The sequence below is a fragment of the Sturnira hondurensis genome, unplaced genomic scaffold (genome assembly GCF_014824575.4).
Source record: "Sturnira hondurensis isolate 20B ecotype Veracruz unplaced genomic scaffold, ASM1482457v3 Scaffold0007406, whole genome shotgun sequence".
NCBI classification, from domain to species: Eukaryota; Metazoa; Chordata; class Mammalia; order Chiroptera; family Phyllostomidae; genus Sturnira; species Sturnira hondurensis.
In genome coordinates this window covers 10,897,819-10,915,350 of record NW_028080037.1, presented here as the reverse complement: position 1 = coordinate 10,915,350, position 17,532 = coordinate 10,897,819, and positions in this window count along the sequence as shown.

Below are 17,532 nucleotides of genomic sequence, written 5' to 3'. Positions count from 1 at the left end.
CTATAACCACTATCTTAATAGAGTCATAGCACATCATTTGCATCTTATGCTCATCCATTTTCTGTCTCTGCTTTTCCCCTAAGTCACTGTGGGCACTAATTCACGGCAGGGCTTCTCCTTGAACCTCAGTTTCTTCATCTATAAAACAGGGACCCTCAAGTCTCTCTCCTAAGGTTGATGCCTGATGCCTGACTCACAGCGAGCAGTAGGCACTCAGTCTGGATCCCTCTCCTTCTTCCCTCTCCTCTCTCTCTCTCTCTCTCTCTCTCTCTCTCTCTCTCTCTCTCTCTCACACACACACACACACACACACACACACTCACACACACACTCACGCTCACACACGCACAAAGACATTTTTGAAGCCTCTTGTTTCTCAGAGAGGTTTTATTTATAGGCTGCTCCTCATTGTGAATGTGAAAAGGAGAAAGCCCGGGCCCTCCATAGACCTTTCATGTGTAAATCAGCCCGGGCGGGGAGCACCGGGGTCACCAGGAGGAGGATTTCACTCTTAATTACTCCTAGAGAAAGCCGGCGGGCGGGAGGGAGCGGGTTCAGACTCCACCCCGTGGGAGGGAGGCCTCGCTGGGAGCTCAGCGCCTGGCCGGACCCGGGGCCCCTCGCTCCCCTGGCCCGGCGCGCTGGCCCCGTGCGGCTGGGGCTGGGGCGGGTGCTTCCTAGGCTTGGCCTTGATTTCTGCTGAACCAGGGCCAAGGCACAGGCGCAGGTGCCTCCAGGGAGCAGATCCCCAAGAGGATGCCTTTGAGGGCAAGATGTTTGGATGCAGAAAGAGGGCAAACAGTAGAGAGGGAGGAAGGGAGGGGCTGGCCTGCGAAAGAGACAGGGGAGGCTTTAAATTAACAGCAGCAACAACAAAAACTTTTCTTAAAAAGGTCTTTTACTCATTCTTTCTTTTCCGGTGTGAAAATAACACGCTGTAGAAAAGAGTGTGGGAGTTCTCTCACCAGACCTCCTCCAACATTGTTTTCCTCGGGGGCTGAATCTGGGGGAGAGGGACAGTACTAACATTTTTGCGTAACATTCATTTTTGACTAATTGCAATGACTGTGTACTGCGTTTTGTAAAAAAGAAAAGAGATGTTTTAGCCCTGGTCAGGTAGTTCAGTTGGTTAGAGTGTCCTCCAGATACGCCAAGGTTGTGGGTTCAATCTCCAGTCAGGGCACAAGCAAGACTCAACCAATGTATGTGTAAATAAGTGGAACAACAAATTGATGTTTTCCTCACTCTCTTCCCCCGCCTTCTCTCTAAAATAAAGAAATAAATTTAAAAATCAATAAAAAGAGGAAAATAAGACATTTCTCATAATATCTGTAATGTTGTTTCCTGACTAGAAAAGAAATTCATATTCGCTGGGAAACAGTGAGAAAACAAAGTATAAAACCATGATCCCCAAAGAAAGTCACCGGATGTTTAGGTTTTATGCTGTTGGATGGTTTATTCCTATGCAAAGGTTTTCATTTATGTGTGTGTGTGTGTGTGTGTTTTGCATGCTCATACTGCATGAATTCTTTGGGCATAGCTATTGAGGTATTCTTTCCTTTGTCTTTTCATGTGTTTTACATATAGATACATTTATGTGACTAGGTAGCTGTGTTTTAATAAACTTTTTGTTTATAAAAATGTAATTCATTGATTTTGAGAGAGATAGAGAGAGACATGGGTTTGTTATCCCACTTATTTCCGTATTCGTGGGTTGATTCTCTCATATGTGGCCTGACCCTCACAGAACCACAACCTTGGCCTAGAGGGATGGCCCTCCAACCAACTGGTCTACCTGGCCAGCGCCGGCTACCATCACCTTGAAACAAACCCTTGGGCTCCCACGATGGCACGTCTAAAGTTCTACTTCACAAACACACTCACACGAATGGGAAAAGGTGAATGCCATGGACAAATGTGCTCTCTGCATCGGTGTTTGTAAATGCAAAGGCTGGCAGCAGCCAAGTGTTCCTCATCAACCCTGGTGGCCAGCTGACACAGGATAAATTGAATAAGTCATCATGTAACGTCACAGTGGGGATGCTTTACAGCAATGATAACGGAGTATCACACATGCAAAGATACCCCGAGAGCACTGAATGACAAAGCAAGTTTCAGGATCATTTATACTGTGTGAATCTCTCTCCCTCTTCCTCTCCCCACCGCCCCACATACATGGACAGACGTGAAACTGTTGACATTCATTTTGGGGAAGGAGACTGAGGGGTAAAGGTGGGTCAGGAACTTTTACTTTTTATTTTATTCCTTTGTATACTGATTGAATTTTTCTTTTGATGTGAGCATATATTTGTAAAATGTTAAAAACTAGCTAATAATAATGTAGTTTAGTTAGCTATTATATATATATATGTATGTGTGTGTGTACATATAATTCTAATTGTGCTCATTAGAGAAAATACAATGTCACAAATAAACACAAAACCCATTAAAGGAACAGAGTGTTGATGAAAGACCCTGTAGCACCGTGAGACAACCACTGGTAACATTTTGCTTTACTTTCTCCTGGTTTTATTTATAAACATGTTTTTGACTTAAAAATATACTGACAAAAAATGCACACAAATGATATATTTGTAGACGAGTTAGAAAATACCACTCAAACTCTAGGACTTGGGAAGGACCACTGTTTACATTTTAGCGCACACACTTTGGATGCTTCTTGGCAGTGTTTTCTTTGGGGAGTAGTGTTGGCATTTTTTAACACCATTCTTTCTATGGTGTTATTCATTTTATTCATTTGCTTATTTTCATATGCCTTTCCATGTTATTATAAATGAGTTGCAAATAAACAAGAAAAGCCCCGCCTCAAACATTCGTCTCTTCATGACTGCTGAGTTGTTTCCAAGCTTTTGTGATTACAAACAGCCAGATGAACACTTTATACTTAACGTCTTTTCCTCTGTATCTAATAATGTCCTTCTATCTCAGCAGCTGGTGTTCTTGGGCTAAAGGGTACACCTCTTTTTCAGGCTCCTAAAAAGTATTGTCGAGTCATTTCTCACGGGCTACTACTCTTTAAATCCCCACCCACAATCTGCAAGAGGTCCTGTCCATTTCACTGTGTGATGGGTACAAGGTATTCTGGAGGGAGAGAAAAGGCGGGAAGGGGAGGGTTGGGCGTGGCCAGATTGGGTGGGCACACCTGGAAATATAAATATATATATCTCTCCCTGCCAGCTCTCCACTTTCTCTTTTCTAACATTGGAGTAACACCAACAATTACCGAGCTTTCACTCTGTGCTTTGCACTTCCCAGACATGATCTCATTTACAGCTCAGAAGAACCCCATTTTACAGAGGGAAGTTAGCTGGTGAGTGGTGCAGCTGAGAAATGAACCAGGCAATCCGATCAACTTTGCACGAGTGTAGAGACTGGTCAAGCTCTCATTTTACAGATAGAAAAACTAAGGCAGAAACGGGATGTGAGTTACCCACTCAGAGAAAGCACCTAGCCCAGATTGCTGGGATTTTTCCCATTCCCTGGTCCCGGGGCGCTCATCCAGAGTCGGGACTGTGGGGACCCCAAAATTCTTTGACTTGGGAACCCTTCCTGTGGGCCTTTGGGGTTCCAATAAGATTCCGAGTCTCTCAGAACCACAGCCCCAGCCGTGCGTCACCCCTCCAGGGCTGGGTGCTGCCTGTCCATCACTCAAAAAAAGAAAGAAAGGAAAGGAAATAGCAGTTAAGCAGCCACATGCCCAGACAGGGAGGAAATCGGGCAGCTCCAGTGCATGTTCAGCCACGGCCATCCCCTGGTTAGGAGCATGAAGTATTCAAATGAACAGAAAAGCAGGGACAGAAGAAGAGAAGAAAAATGCCCAGAGAAGGATAACATTCTGGGGTGGGGGTGGGGGATCTACACACACAGGCAGTGGAGAAGGAGATGGTGCCTGGAAGAAATGGGGTGGGAATCAGCATCCCTGGAGGCGGAGGAGGACTAAACGCCGTAGCCTGAGTTTCTACCTCCAAGGATGGTAGGGTGTCTGGCATAGAAGTGCCAACCACTGCACTTTACAGGGGAGGCCTCTGGAGCACAAAGAAAGAGAGAGCGATGTGCTCCCCGGGCCACAGACAGAGGAAGCCTGGGGTCCTGCTGTTGCCTCTGAGATCTCCTTCCTTACCCTGTCCTGTCAGCTCTTGGCTGAAGGCCAGAGCCCCAGGAGGTGAGAAATCTAGACCTGTCTTCCTTGCTCAGAGCTGGGACATATTCCCTGTTATGTGGACCCAGATGCTCTGATGCCAAGGACGGGAGGCAGCTAGGAGGATGGGAAATTTCAAGGGGGCTAGGGTATGAAGTATCCATCCATCCATCCATCCATCCAACCATCCATCAATGTATTCATCCAGCCAGCCAGCCAGCCATCTAACTGCGTATTCATTCATCCATTTATTCATTCATATAGCCATCGATTTTTCCATTCACTTGGCAGTTTTTCTCTCCACGCACCCGTCTGCCCACCCTTCTGCCCATCCATGAGTATCCATCATCCACATTAACAGCAACCACTAACCACAGGGACGTGCTAAGGACTAAGTCTGGAAGCAGACTCTTCAAGTTGGAATCCTGGTTCCAACACACCCAAGCTGGGTGACCTTAGGCAAATTACCTAACTTCTCTGTGTCATAGTTTTCTCCACTGTAACATATAACAATATTATACACACCTCATAGGATTGTTGTGTTAAATGAGTTGAACCATTTAAAGGACTTAGAACTAGTTCGTATCTCCTGAGCACATTTGTTGATGTCAGCATCATTACCTGTTATTTAAGGAGGTAGTAAGTGGGGTCCTGAGGCTTGAATCAGGTGCTATGAAATAGAAGCAAAAGTGAAATCAGCTCGGTCTGGAGCCCAAGTCCAGGGAAGCTGAGGCTCCTGTTCCTTGATTCACTGTTTCTGGGGTCCTGGTTGGGAGTCTAGAGGTGAGACAAGGGGAAGAACGGCCCCCTTGGCTGTGGTATGGGGGGCTGTGTAGTAAATGCCATGGCGCCCTGCGCCTCCTTTAGGACAGAGGCACGCGTTTCTCCAGCTGTGGGAGGTGTGGATGGCTGGCTGCTCACAGGTGAGACTCTCCCTGTGGCTTTCCCACAGGTAAAGGGAACCGTGGTACCAAGGTCATGCCCTCTTCTCAGGGCAAGTCATAGCCACAGACTGGTCGACACAGGTGAATATACTCAAGCCCCTCATGTCAACTCCGGACAACGCTGATGGACCAACTCGGCTTCCGAGCTTCAGGTGTGGTTGGCTGAGGCTCCACAGGCTGCATCGAGGCCCCTCTTCCCCCTACCCATCTCCGCCTCCTTCCCGTCCTTTCGGCAGGCGTTGAGCCCAAGAGCACCTTCTGATGAAGGTCTGCCTGCTACTCTTCACCTCGCCGTTCTCTCTTCCTAGAGAACCTGACTTGTTTTTATTTAAATATAGCTGACATGCAATATCCTATTAGTTTCAGGTGTACCACATAGCCATTAGACATTTATATGCCATAGGACGTGGTTATCATGTGTCTACCAACCATCCGTCAGGGTACAGAGTTATTACAATATTGCCGACGATGCTCCCGGTGCTGGACGTCTCGCGACTTCTTTATTTCAACTGTAAGTTTATACCTCGTATTCCCTTATAGTTTTAAAAAAGATTTTATTTATTTTTTGAGAGAGGGGAAAGGAGGGAGAAAGAGGGAGAGAGAAACATCGATCAGTTGTTTCTCGTGGGTACCTCAAAGGGGAATGAACTAGCAACCCAGGCATGTGCCCCAACCAGTGATCAAACTGGTGACCCTCTGCTTTGTGGGATGACACCCTACCAACTGAGCCACACCGGTCAGGACACCCTTTCCCTGTTTCCATCCATCCCCTCTCCCCCCTCCCCTCTGGCAACCATCAAGTTTGCTTTCTGTTTTAAACACGATTACTGAGTACTTCAGTCAACATCATGTTCTTTTTTAAAAATTTTTATTTATTTATCTTTCGAGGGGAAGGGAAGGAGAGAGGGAGAGAAATATCCATGTATGATTGCCTCTCATGCATCCTCCCCCGGGAACCAGCCTGCAACCCAGGCATGTGCCCTGACTGGGAATCGAACCGTGATCCCTTGGTTTGCAGGCCCGCGGTCAATCTACTGAGCTATGTCAGCCAGGGCCTGTTTTCTTTTTGGACTCCACATATAAGTGAAATCTAACAGTAATTATCTTTCTCTGTCTGACCTATTTCACTTAGCACAGTACCCACCAGGTCCATCCAGATTGCCTCAAATGGCAAGATTTCATTCTTTTTTTATTGCTGAGTAATAGAACTGGGCTTGCTGAATAAAAGATAAACCTCTTAAAGGCTGTTCACATGTGCCATATATGTTTAATTCCTGACATGAATCTCAGGCAGTAGATACTAGTTATTACTCCTGGTTGCGGATGGGGAAATTGAGGCACAGAGAGGCGAGAGGATTTGCGGGGAGGCACACACACAGGTGGTATGTGGCAGAACCAGAAATCAAACCCAGTCGTCAGGAGCCGGAGTCTGTGCACTTGACCGTCATACTCACTGCCTAAGGAGGTTAAGGCCAAGCCCAGGAGCTCAGCCAGGAGGTGGCTGGGTGGAGGTGGGAGTACCGAGGTGCAGGTGGGCCCACACCTGTGCACACACGAACCTGTGATTTCACTGAGTGTGACCTCACAGGCGCATGCCCATGTAAGTGTGTGCTCTGCTGGCATGAGGGTGACCAAGCAAGGCTTGTGGGGACGTCTGTGCACCTGGAGACCATGCTCAGGTTCCCACAGGACCCGTCTCCCTGGTGTCTCCTCTTTCCCTTTCACACGCAGGAGGCACGGGTGCGTGTCGGGTGGGGGAGAGGGCAGCATTTGGATTCAGAAGCCCTATTGCCATTTCCTAGTTCCCACTGTGCCTCCCCAGAGTAGGTAGGGTCTGAGCTCTTGGAACATCAAGCTCTCTGTGGAGCAGAGTGGTGAGCCGGGCGGGGAGGCCAGAGAATGGCGCATTTTGCATCAAAGGCAGCAATCCCAGACGTTGGCTCTGCCTGGCTCCCAGGGGGTTCCCTGGGCTCTATTACCTCATTGGGGGGCCATGTATTCACGGGTAGGAGAAGGCTGCAGAGGGAGACTGTTCAGTTCGAATCCCAGCTTTAGCCTCTTAGCTGTGTGCCTCCAGCCACTTGTTTACCTTCTCTGATCCTCTACTTTCTCCCCTGTAAAGTGGGAGTCTAATAGAACTCCTTTCCAGGGCTCGTTGTAAGGCTAAACGCCCCTTGAAATAACGCCGAGCCTGTAGGAAGTCCTCAATAAATGCTAGTTTTTTTTATTATGATTATGATTATGATTCCGAACCCACACTAGACAAGTACAGGGCAGAGAAAGTGCCTTCCCTGAGAAAAGTGCTTTTGGTCAAGTAGCTATGTTAGCCAACCTTGTGAAGCAGGGACTAGCACGTCCATCTTATACACGAGAAAACGGAGGCTCAGCAAGCTAAAGCAACTTGCCCCAGGCCGCACCGCAAGGGAGTAACAACACCAGATGTCCAATATTGAATTCAGCCTCCTTCCAGTGCTCTTCCTGCTGCCTCACAGCTGCCTCCTTGTTTGGCCTAGAAACTTCTGGGTTGTGACAGCCTGAGCTGGAAACTCTGTTGGACGCACCTAGCTGGCTGCCTACACGTGTTTCTCTCACGTTGCCCTACTCGCAAGAGGCGATGTAGGGATTTGTAGGTGGTCAGGCTTTATTTTCATGAAGACATCTTTGTGCAGAGACACAACTGAGAAAGAAACGCAAGGGAGACGGCGGAAGACAGGAGAGCAGGGAGCTCTTAGGGTGAAATGGGAGGTTCGAAAGGCAATTAATGCTTCTCCCTGCAACTGTAAACACATAGTTACCAGCTCTGCCGCCACCCGGCTTGCAGACAAAAGGCAGACAGAAACCTCGCACCCCAAGGAAGCTGGGATCGACTACGCCCAGGGTGGAAATTAAATGTTTTCCTGAAAGCCGAAAGGAAAACCGTGGTTAGAGCCAAGCCATGACTCTAAGTCTGTGACTCCATGACAGTATAAGTTTAGTGAGTTAAAGGCCCATAATTTGTACCTAGGTGTTGTGAATCTTACAGTCTTACTGGACGTTCTCTCTTGACCTAAGTTTGTAAAGCAAAAGTAATAATTAGAAGTGAGTCTTCAATGTACACTGTCATTTTAATCCAAGGTATGTATGCACATATATATATTTGTGAATGTGTGTGTGTGTGTGTATATATATATATATAGAGAGAGAGAGAGAGAGAATAGCATTTGTATATTTAGTCAGGACTCTTGGTTGTAAGCAACAGAAAACTCAAGATACAAACAAAGAATTAATAGTTAATAATAATTATGACTTAGTGGCTCACAACTGGACCCAAGCATTCAGAGATTTCAGTCCGTGTCCCGCCATATCTTGGCTTTGCTTCTTCTGTGGCTTCGTTCTCACTCCCTGCCAGGCTGACCAGATAGACCTCAGAAGCTCCAATCTTGGCTTCCTTCTTGGAGCGGAAAGGAGACTCTCTATCCAGCTAAAATCTCAGGCTTCCCTCTGATTGGCTCTCATGGGGTCACATGCCTGTATTTCAACCAATCCTGTGGCCGGGCTCCATCACAGGAGCCGAGCTCCCTCCAAGGTAGAGTACTGGTATTGGTAGAGGGAGAGTTCCTCGGGGAAACTGGGTGCTGTTTCCCGACGAAGACACGTGTTCACCATCTGGTGGTTCTTGCCCCTCTTAACCAAGCTTAAGGAGAGTCTGTCATCAGGAATAACAATAACAATAATAATAATAATAAACAATGATAGTAGCTAACTCTTATTGAGCGCTCACTACGGGCCAAGAATTATATGCTAAATGCTTTATATGCATTATCTTATTTATTCCCCGTATTTATTTCTTATCATCATCTAACTTCACCAATGGGCAAACTGGTCCTCAGAGTAAGAAAGGAACTGGCCCAAACTCCCACGGAGAGTAGGAAGCGAAACCACAAATCCTGGCCTCTGGGCTTCTCTGGGAACTACAGATCGAGCTGGTCTCAGCATTTCCAGTTTTGTGCCAAAGAGGAAGCTCTGCACCTTCTAAAGGGCTACCTTGCAAAGGCGACCCAGTGTGCAATGACAGAGAGCGTGGCTCTCAGAGGGCTGATCCTGGGGCAGTGACGTGGACCCAGCGCCGTGGACACTGAGGCTTGACAAGCGGAGTCCAATCCAAGGGTCTTTGTGGTCTTGAGAGACTGGATTCCGTGGTGCCTCTGCCTTCCTACCCATCAGGATGTTGGCAAAGGAGTGTGCCACGGAGGGACATGCTAGGCTTGAACCCCTGCTCTGCCTCTAGACAACTGTGTGTGCCTTCTAATGACCTCCCTTAATCTCTTTGAACCTCAGTCCCCACGTTTACAACAGGAGCATAACGCCTTCCTCCAAGGGTTGTGAGGATGGCACTGTGTGCAAAATAATGCCTGCCTGTCACCCAGCTGGCGCTCCAAGGAGTTAGTGTTCTGCACTTCATCCCCCTTTTCCTCACCCCAGAAATTAAGTAAGGGGAGGAAGGAAAGCACCTTACGCCTCTCCTGGCCAGCCTGCTGGGCTCTCTTCCCCTCCGCCTCCTCTGTCCAGCATCCTTCCTGGGTTCAAATCCCAGCTCAGTTGTCCTCTTCCTAGCATTGTGACCCTGAGTAAGTCCCTGTCATGTCACCCTCCTCAGGCTGAAGAACACACCTCCCCCACAAAGTCCCATGAGAGCTCCTCCGTCAATGTGCCTGGCCCACGGGTTGTTTGTTCTTGGGGTCTGAAAGGGTGAAAGGGACAGAGCTGGGTGGGTCAGGCTGCTTCTGGGCACTGCCTGAGATGTCTGGTCATCAGAGGGGCCCCGCTCAACTTCACTTCCCGTCTCCTGAATAATTCTTGACAAACAAAATGGCCGTTACGGACTGGGGCGCTCCCTCCTCCTGGCTGGAGAAGGGAGACAAGTTTCTAATTACAGGTCAGCTGCCTGGCTCCCTGGGGCCCCTGGGCGCTGCACACAGGGGGTATTTATGGGAAAAGACTGGAGAGGAGGGGCTCGGTCCCAGCCCCTTTCCAGAAGGAACTCAACTCCTTTGGAAATTGCAGCTTGGGCCTGCCAAGGCCTGGGGAGGGACTGGGGAAAGAAACTTAGAACGGGCAGGAAGGGGAAACTTTGCCGAGGAGTCAGGGGAGAGAGGTGTCCAGAGAGATGGCAGCCCAGGGTGGGGAGCACACTTCCTGAAGCCCCAGGGAGAGTGTGGCCAAACTGGACTCCACAAGGAGGGTGTCCTGATTCCGCAACCACGGCCTCTCGGGCCACCCTACAATCGCCTCACCTGTAAAATGGGGAGAAACACGGACGCTTTCTAGCGGGGTTGGGGAATTACCTGGATTCACACTGTAAAGTGCTTCGAGGAGTGCCTGGCACAAAACTCAGAAAACACATATTGACCATAGCATGGTTGTTATTTTTCATATCATGCTGCCTCCAAGGGGAGGTCGGTAAAGGACAAAATGAGAAGGGTCAGGGAGATTGTGGGAAAGGAGAAAAATGACTCGCGAGGGAGTTTGGCATAACGGTTAACAACAGAGACCCATATATTTAGCCCTAATAGTAATTTTTAAAAAGTAAGGACCCCAGGATTAGGCTGCCTGGGGTTCAATTCCAACTCTGCCTCTTACTAGCTGTGTGATCTTGGGCAAGTTGCTGTACCTCTCTGAGCCTCCCGAGTCACCATCCATAATAAATGGTAGCCCCTTGCCATTGGGCGAGAGTGGTGAACGAAACGGATAAGGTCTTAGTCCTCATGGAGCTTATAGTGTAGCTGAGAGGTGATGCTGATAACCATATGGTACCTACCACATCATGGGGCTTGCAGTCTACCTGGAAAGCTATCCTAATCTAGAACTTTTATTATGCGCCTGCTGTGTACAGGTCCTATGTACTCCATACACATTCTCTCCTCAACCCTCATGGCGTTCACCCCCATTGTATAGATCAAGGCATTGAAGACCCAGGTCAGGAGTGGAGAAGGGATTTGAAACGAAGGGATCGGTCAAGAGCATGAATGACTCTCCGAACTTGACTGTTGAGCAGAAAAAGGCAGACATGAGAAAGTACACATTGTACGGATTTCATTTATGTGAAAGTCTAGAAAAATGCAAACTAACCTATAGTGACAGAAAGCAGATCAGTGGTTGCCTGGGAACCAGGAGGGAGGGCCGGCGCTGACTGCAAAGGGGCACAGGGGAACTTTTGGGGAAGATGGAAATGTTGTATGTCTGACAGTGACGCGAGTTACATGGGTGTATTCAGTTGTCAGTGCTCATTGAACTGAACACTTGAAATGGGTGCATTCTGTTGCACGTAAATTATATCTCACTGAAGCTGCCTCTAAAAGGGGAGGAGGGGCACTGAGTGCCAGACTTCAGAGCCCTGCAAACCTTCTTATATTATTGTTTGAGTGTCCGATTTCAAGCTCATTAGTGGGCAGAAACTGTATCACATTCATTTTTAGGTCCTCCCCTCAATTCCCAGCCCCAGGGCCTAGCAAAATATTCTCAAACCCAGTCTTTCAGGTCAGCAGATGCACCTGGGCACCTTCTCTGTGCTGAGGCCACAGCGCAATCATCCTGGCGTGGACAACAGAAGGAAACGGGCAACTAGACACACTAACATAGTGCGTTACATGTTCTGACCGGGTTAAATGTGACATCAAGCATGCACCTGCTGGGACACAGGAATGAATCCTGCCAAGAGCCTGGAATGGGAGGCTGTGATGGTCCAGGTGTTCAAATCCCCACTCTGCCACCTGCAAGCTGTATGATCTTGGGTGACCACCTGACCATACCGCGCTTCAGTTTCTGCCGCTGGAAAGTGGAAATCATAGTAGCCCCAACCCAGAGGGCCGTTGTGAGGGAAAAAGGAAACAAGATGTCACATGCTCAGCACAGCCCGCCTATATAGGTGCATAGTAAGTGTCTGAGAATTGTTAGCTGTTTCCGTCACGATGGAAGAGCAGGGAGCTGGGGGGCACACACAGAGGGAGAGGGGACTCCCTACCCACCTGGGGGGTGGGAGAGGGGTTGGGGGTCCTTTCCCAGAGGGGCGACACTTGGAGGAGGAGTTGGCTGCTTTTTAATGGCTTTGGGCACAAGGAGATAGTGGGAACAGCTTGGGGCAAATGCTCAATAAATATTTGCTCAATAAATAAATACAATAAAATAAACAAAGACTGTTCAAGGCCTGCCTGTAACGGGGCGGGGTAGAGGAGGCCCGCCAGGGTGGGCTGAGGGGGTCCTCAGAAGGCCGGGTCCGGGCGGCGGGCCCCAAAGGCCGATTCCACACCGCTCTGGAATACAGGGCCCTCCCTGGCCGGGTCCGACTGGAGTGGGGACTGCAGGCAGGTCAGCGGGGAGGGGGTTCTCCCGGACCTTCTCCCCCTAATAAGAACGGGCCCAGTCCCTGCGAGCGCCTCCTGCACCCCCCTTGTCCGAGCCACAAAGGACCCGGATCAATGGGAGGCGGGAGTGGCAGAGGGGCCTCCTCTTTGTGCGGCTGTCTCAGGCCTGTTTGCACCGCCGTCTCTGCGCCCCCATTGATCAGGCATGTGGAAAGATTCCGCCTCCCGGGCTCCCTTTGTGGCGGCGTTGCCAAGCTGCGCCCGGCGTGACTGCACCGCGCAGGGCGCTCCCGCCTGCGGTGGGTACCGGGCTGCGAGACAGGGCGGGATCCCGGGAGGGGAGAGAGGGTGGGATCGCAAATAAAAATACAGGGTGCCCAATTACATTTGAACTGCTGATAAACAACGAACAAAAGCAAAAAATATTTTTAGTGTGAGTATGTCGCAAATATTGCATAGGACATACTTCTACTAAAAAAGTATTTTTCGTTTAATCTGAAATTCAAATTTAACTAGGAGTCCTGTATTTTGTCTAGTCCTCTATGAGCAGGAAAGGCAAATAAAGTTCCTCTCCCCAGCTCTTAATCTGCTGGGTCTCCCAACTTAAATTTGCTGAAGGTTTTTGTCTTTGTTTTGTTTTTTTTTTTTTAAGATTTTATTTTCTTATTTATTTATATTTAGAGGGGAAGGAGAAAGGGAGAGAAACATCAATGTATGGTTGCCTTTCGTGCATTCCCTGCTGGTAGTTGGCCTGCAAGGAACCGGCCTGCAACCCAGGCATGTGCCCTGACTGGGAATCGAACCGCGATCGTCTGGTTCGCAGGCCAGCGCTCAATCCACTGAGCTACACCAGCCAGGGCTTTGTTTTGGTTTTTGGCTGTTGCTTTTTGGCCATATCTGCACCCCCTCTCAACTACTATGTAGATACCATTTTTCTTGAAATGATTTTATTTTTTAAACTCAAATGACTAGCTGATGCATACATTACATACACCCAGTTGAACAAATATTAAGTGTACCTCTGGGTGCATTTTTACCTATGGGACTGACACCCACGTGACTGCACCCAGGTCAAGATAGAGGACAGTCCCGTCACCCCAGAAGGGTCCCTTGGGTGGCTCCCCTGCCAGGCCTCTGCCCCCCCCCCCCGACCCTGGCAGCTACTATTCTGACTTCTGCCACCGTAGATTGGTTTCAGTTGGACTTGAACTTCACATAAATGGAATCGTGGATACGCAGTATGGACTCTTCTTGAATCGGGCTTCTTTCGCTCCATGTTAGGTCTGTGAGATTTGTCCACGTTGTGCTTTGGGTCAGTCGTCGGTTCCCTTTCGCTGCTAGTGGAGGAGGATCCCATGGTACGGCTGCACCCCAGTCAAGCGTCCTTTCTCTCCCTGGTGGCCATCTCAGCTGTCCCCAGGTTGTGGCTACCGTGAGCAAAGCTGTTAGGATCAGACCTGTCATTGTCACTGTATGGACTTCAATATATTTAACCTGAGCAATACTATTTATAGATTTGTAGACTTGAAATGCTGGTTTTATTATTTTTTCCCCGCACCTTAAATATATAACTATTACATAGATTTATGTGAGCATCTTCCCAGCCAACCAAGCTCACCTTCCGCACAGTCAATGTCAAACCGCAGAACAGCTCAAGGTGGATCCCGGGGAAGTGAGTTAGCCCCTTTGAGCCCTGCTTGCTTCGTCTGTAAAATGGGAGTGATGATGCTAATGACCTCACAGCGTGGTCCAAGGGCAAACTGGGATAATGCCGTGTGAAAGGATCTAACACAGAGCTGGCCTGTAGTGGGTACTGCCCATGAGGGCTTCTGTCTAGCGCTGGGCCAGCAGTAGCAATGGCTGAGCAGGGCATGTTAGATGGCTGCTCCCATTCCTTCCTCATTTCAGTCCATGTTAGATGACTGCTCCCATTCCTTCCTCATTTCAGTCCTCTGAGGTGGGTCCTGTTATTACCAACCTATTTTTCAGATGAGGAAAGTGAGGCCCCGGGAGGCAAAGCCACTTGCTCACGATGGCATAGTTAGTAAGTGGCAAAGCTACCATCCAGTGTGGTGTCCAGAGCTGGGGGCCGGCAGGGGCCCTGGCTCATGGCTGGAAAAGGGAGCAGGCCCTAAGGGGAAGCTGGGCTCCTCCTTCCTGCCTGCATCCCCCAGTAGCACCGAACCCAAAGGCAAGCAGCTGGCTGAGGACCCGGTTTCTCTTTGGAGAGTAGAAGGAGCCCGGCTGAACATTTCTAGGAGAGGCCAGGCCTCCCAGCCAAGGGTCAAGCGGGAAGACAGGCAGGGCGAGTCTGACGGGGTAGGTGGGGCGGGGTGGGGGACGGGAAGCAGCAGGCAGAACTGCAGCCACAGCCGCTGGGCCGGGCCTGCATCGCTACCTACCATCTGAAGGGCACGGGAAATGCTGATCTCAGGCGATTAGCATAACAATCCCCGATCCAGCATCCTCGGGGCCCAAAGCTGGGTCTGCACAATCCCATTTCCAGCCAGCCCTTTCTTTAGCTGGCTAATTATGGGGGGGGGGGGGGGAGCAAGGGGGGAGACACGATCCTCTTAAAGGGCCCCTGCACCCAGGGCCCAGGCTGGAACTGGGAGCAGAAAAGGGCCCTGGCAATACCTTCAGCTTTGACAAAGTGTGAACACCACCACCTCAGGCCATGGGGAAAATGACTGTCCTCACCAGGGATTTCACCATGCTTCCTATTTCTTTCCTCCTTGTCCCCGTTCATGCCCTGTGGGTTATGTCTTGTTCATACCCGTATCCCGGTGCTTGACACAGAGTAGGTGTTCAAATAACTACCTGAAGCACAGAGTCTGTGGCTCCAGAAATCAGACTGTGTCTAGAGGTGTAACAAGGCCTAGGCTGGGTGCTAATGGAGGGCGCGGAGGCAGCCCCATCTTTGCAGGTCCCTAAGTGTCCTCATTCTGCCTCTTCCCACCCTCAGGGTCCTGAACCTCTCCCCTTGCCCCTTCTGCCTCCTAGCGCCCCAAGTCAAAGGGGCACATGGGTTAGTATGGGCAGAGCCTAGTGAGAGAGCTGGGTTTGAATCCTAACTGTTGCTTCTCACCTGTGTGATCTTGGGCAAGTCTCTTAACCAATCTGAGGCTCAGTTTTCTCAACTGTAAAATGGGGACAATCAAAACCTGCTTCAAACATTAATGTATTTGTAAGCATTTGCCAGAACGAGAGTGCCTGTCACGTGGCTGGGCTCAGGGAAGTGAAGTCCCGTCTCCGCCTTCTTTAGGAACATCTACTGTGTTTCTACCAACATGTCTGTTGTTTATCAGGTGCCCGTTATATGCCAGTCCCTGCCCAGTGCTCAAATTCTCTCCTCAACCCTTGTAACACCCCTGTGAGGTGGGTTCAGAACTTTTTGAAGAGTACGGTGAAGTCAGAGAGACAAAATAACTTTCCCAAGGTCATTCAGCCAGAATGTTTCTAATGGAGGCGTGAGCCCAGCTGACCCTAAAAACAACAGCTCCGGGTGCCAGGAAGTGACAGGCATTATTACGACCACTACTCTTCCCCTTCCCACCCCCACACTCCCCCAGCCCGCCAGCCTGCCGGCCTCAGGTTTTTTGATCATCTCTTGTGTGTTAAGCATTATGCTGAGCACTGAGGATATGGCTGAGCCCAAGATCATCTTAATTCTGTCCTGGAGTTGGAATCTGATGAGAGTCAAGTAAGTTCTGTGAGTGGTAAGTGCCTTGAAGGTGATGAAGTCAGGTCATGGACTAGAGTCGAGCGCGGGTCTGAGAAGTCTTCTCTTGAGGAAGTGGTCCTTGAGAAGATGCGATGGGGGCAGAAGAGCAAGTGCAAAGACCCTGGGGCAGGATCCAGCTTGGTGTGTCTGAGGATCAAAGGCCGCAGTGCACTTGGAGCACCGGGAGAGAGGGTAGGAAGAGGTTAGGGAGAGAGGAAGGGCCCTAGCCAGGCAGGAGGGCTTTATGGCACCTGGTAAGAAATGCGGACTTCCGTCTTTCCTTTCCTTCCTTCCTTCCTCCCTCTCTCTCTCCCTCCCTCCCTCTCTCTCTCTCCCTCCCTCCTCCCTCTGTGCCTCCTATTTTCCAGGCACTGGGCCAGGGACTGAGGGCCCAAGAGTTTCACCCCGTTTCTCCTTCTCTTCCCACGTCCCCTCCTCTCCCCTCCCCCTCCTTTCTGAACAGCTGCCCCACCCCCACCGGTCCTGCTCTTCCCCCTCCACCCCACCCCAGCCCCTCCCCCTGGCAATAAGAACCAACCCTGAGCCCAGCTCTCCATAGTATTGTCCCTTTAAGGAATCCCTAAATCCGGACACCCCTCTCCTCCCCCACCTGAGAACCAATTAGGGTTCCCGAATTCAAGTAGAGGCTTTTGTGTGTCACGTGTTTGGGGAACAAAGCCCTCTCCGGCAGGAATAAAAGCTTCTATTCAGGAGCCAGTTTGTTCTCATTCTAATCGTTTCCACTCCAGCCTCGCCTCCTTCCCGGGTTCCCAGGGCCGCCCAGCTCGGCCTCACCTTCCTGTCTTAGCACCCCACATTAGAGCCCTGCCCAAAGGCAGGTGGCCACAGACCCAGGGCTCTGGTCCACCTTTTCTTCCCGAAAGGTCATGTGACTCCGCTCCGAACTGGGCCCCATTCTCAGTGCTTCCCGGGTACCGGTCTGCAGGACTGTTCCTATCCTCAATGCAGCCGCAGACACTGAGGCTCCGAGGGGTTAGGGAGCTTCCCGAGGTCACACAGTTAGTAAGACGGGGCGTCTAGACTCCCGAGCATTAAATGTCTTCAGGACTCTCAGCTGGTCCTAGAGGAGGACGGAGTGAGTAGCTCTCCCGTTCACAAAGCCCAAGGGGCCAGGCACCTGCTGGGTATTGGAGACTCCTCACAAGACCATGTCACGAGGCAACAGTTAAGGTCAAAGTCACAGACAAGTCTGAGGCAGAATAGGAGCTGGAACTCAGGACGCTGAGGGTGGAGACAGGAGGAAAGACGTGGGCCTTTCGGAAAATGGAGCCGTTAAGAGGAATGTATTGATGTGGGATGGCCACGGGTGATATTGCCGAGGGAAAAACGCACTGGGTGTGATAT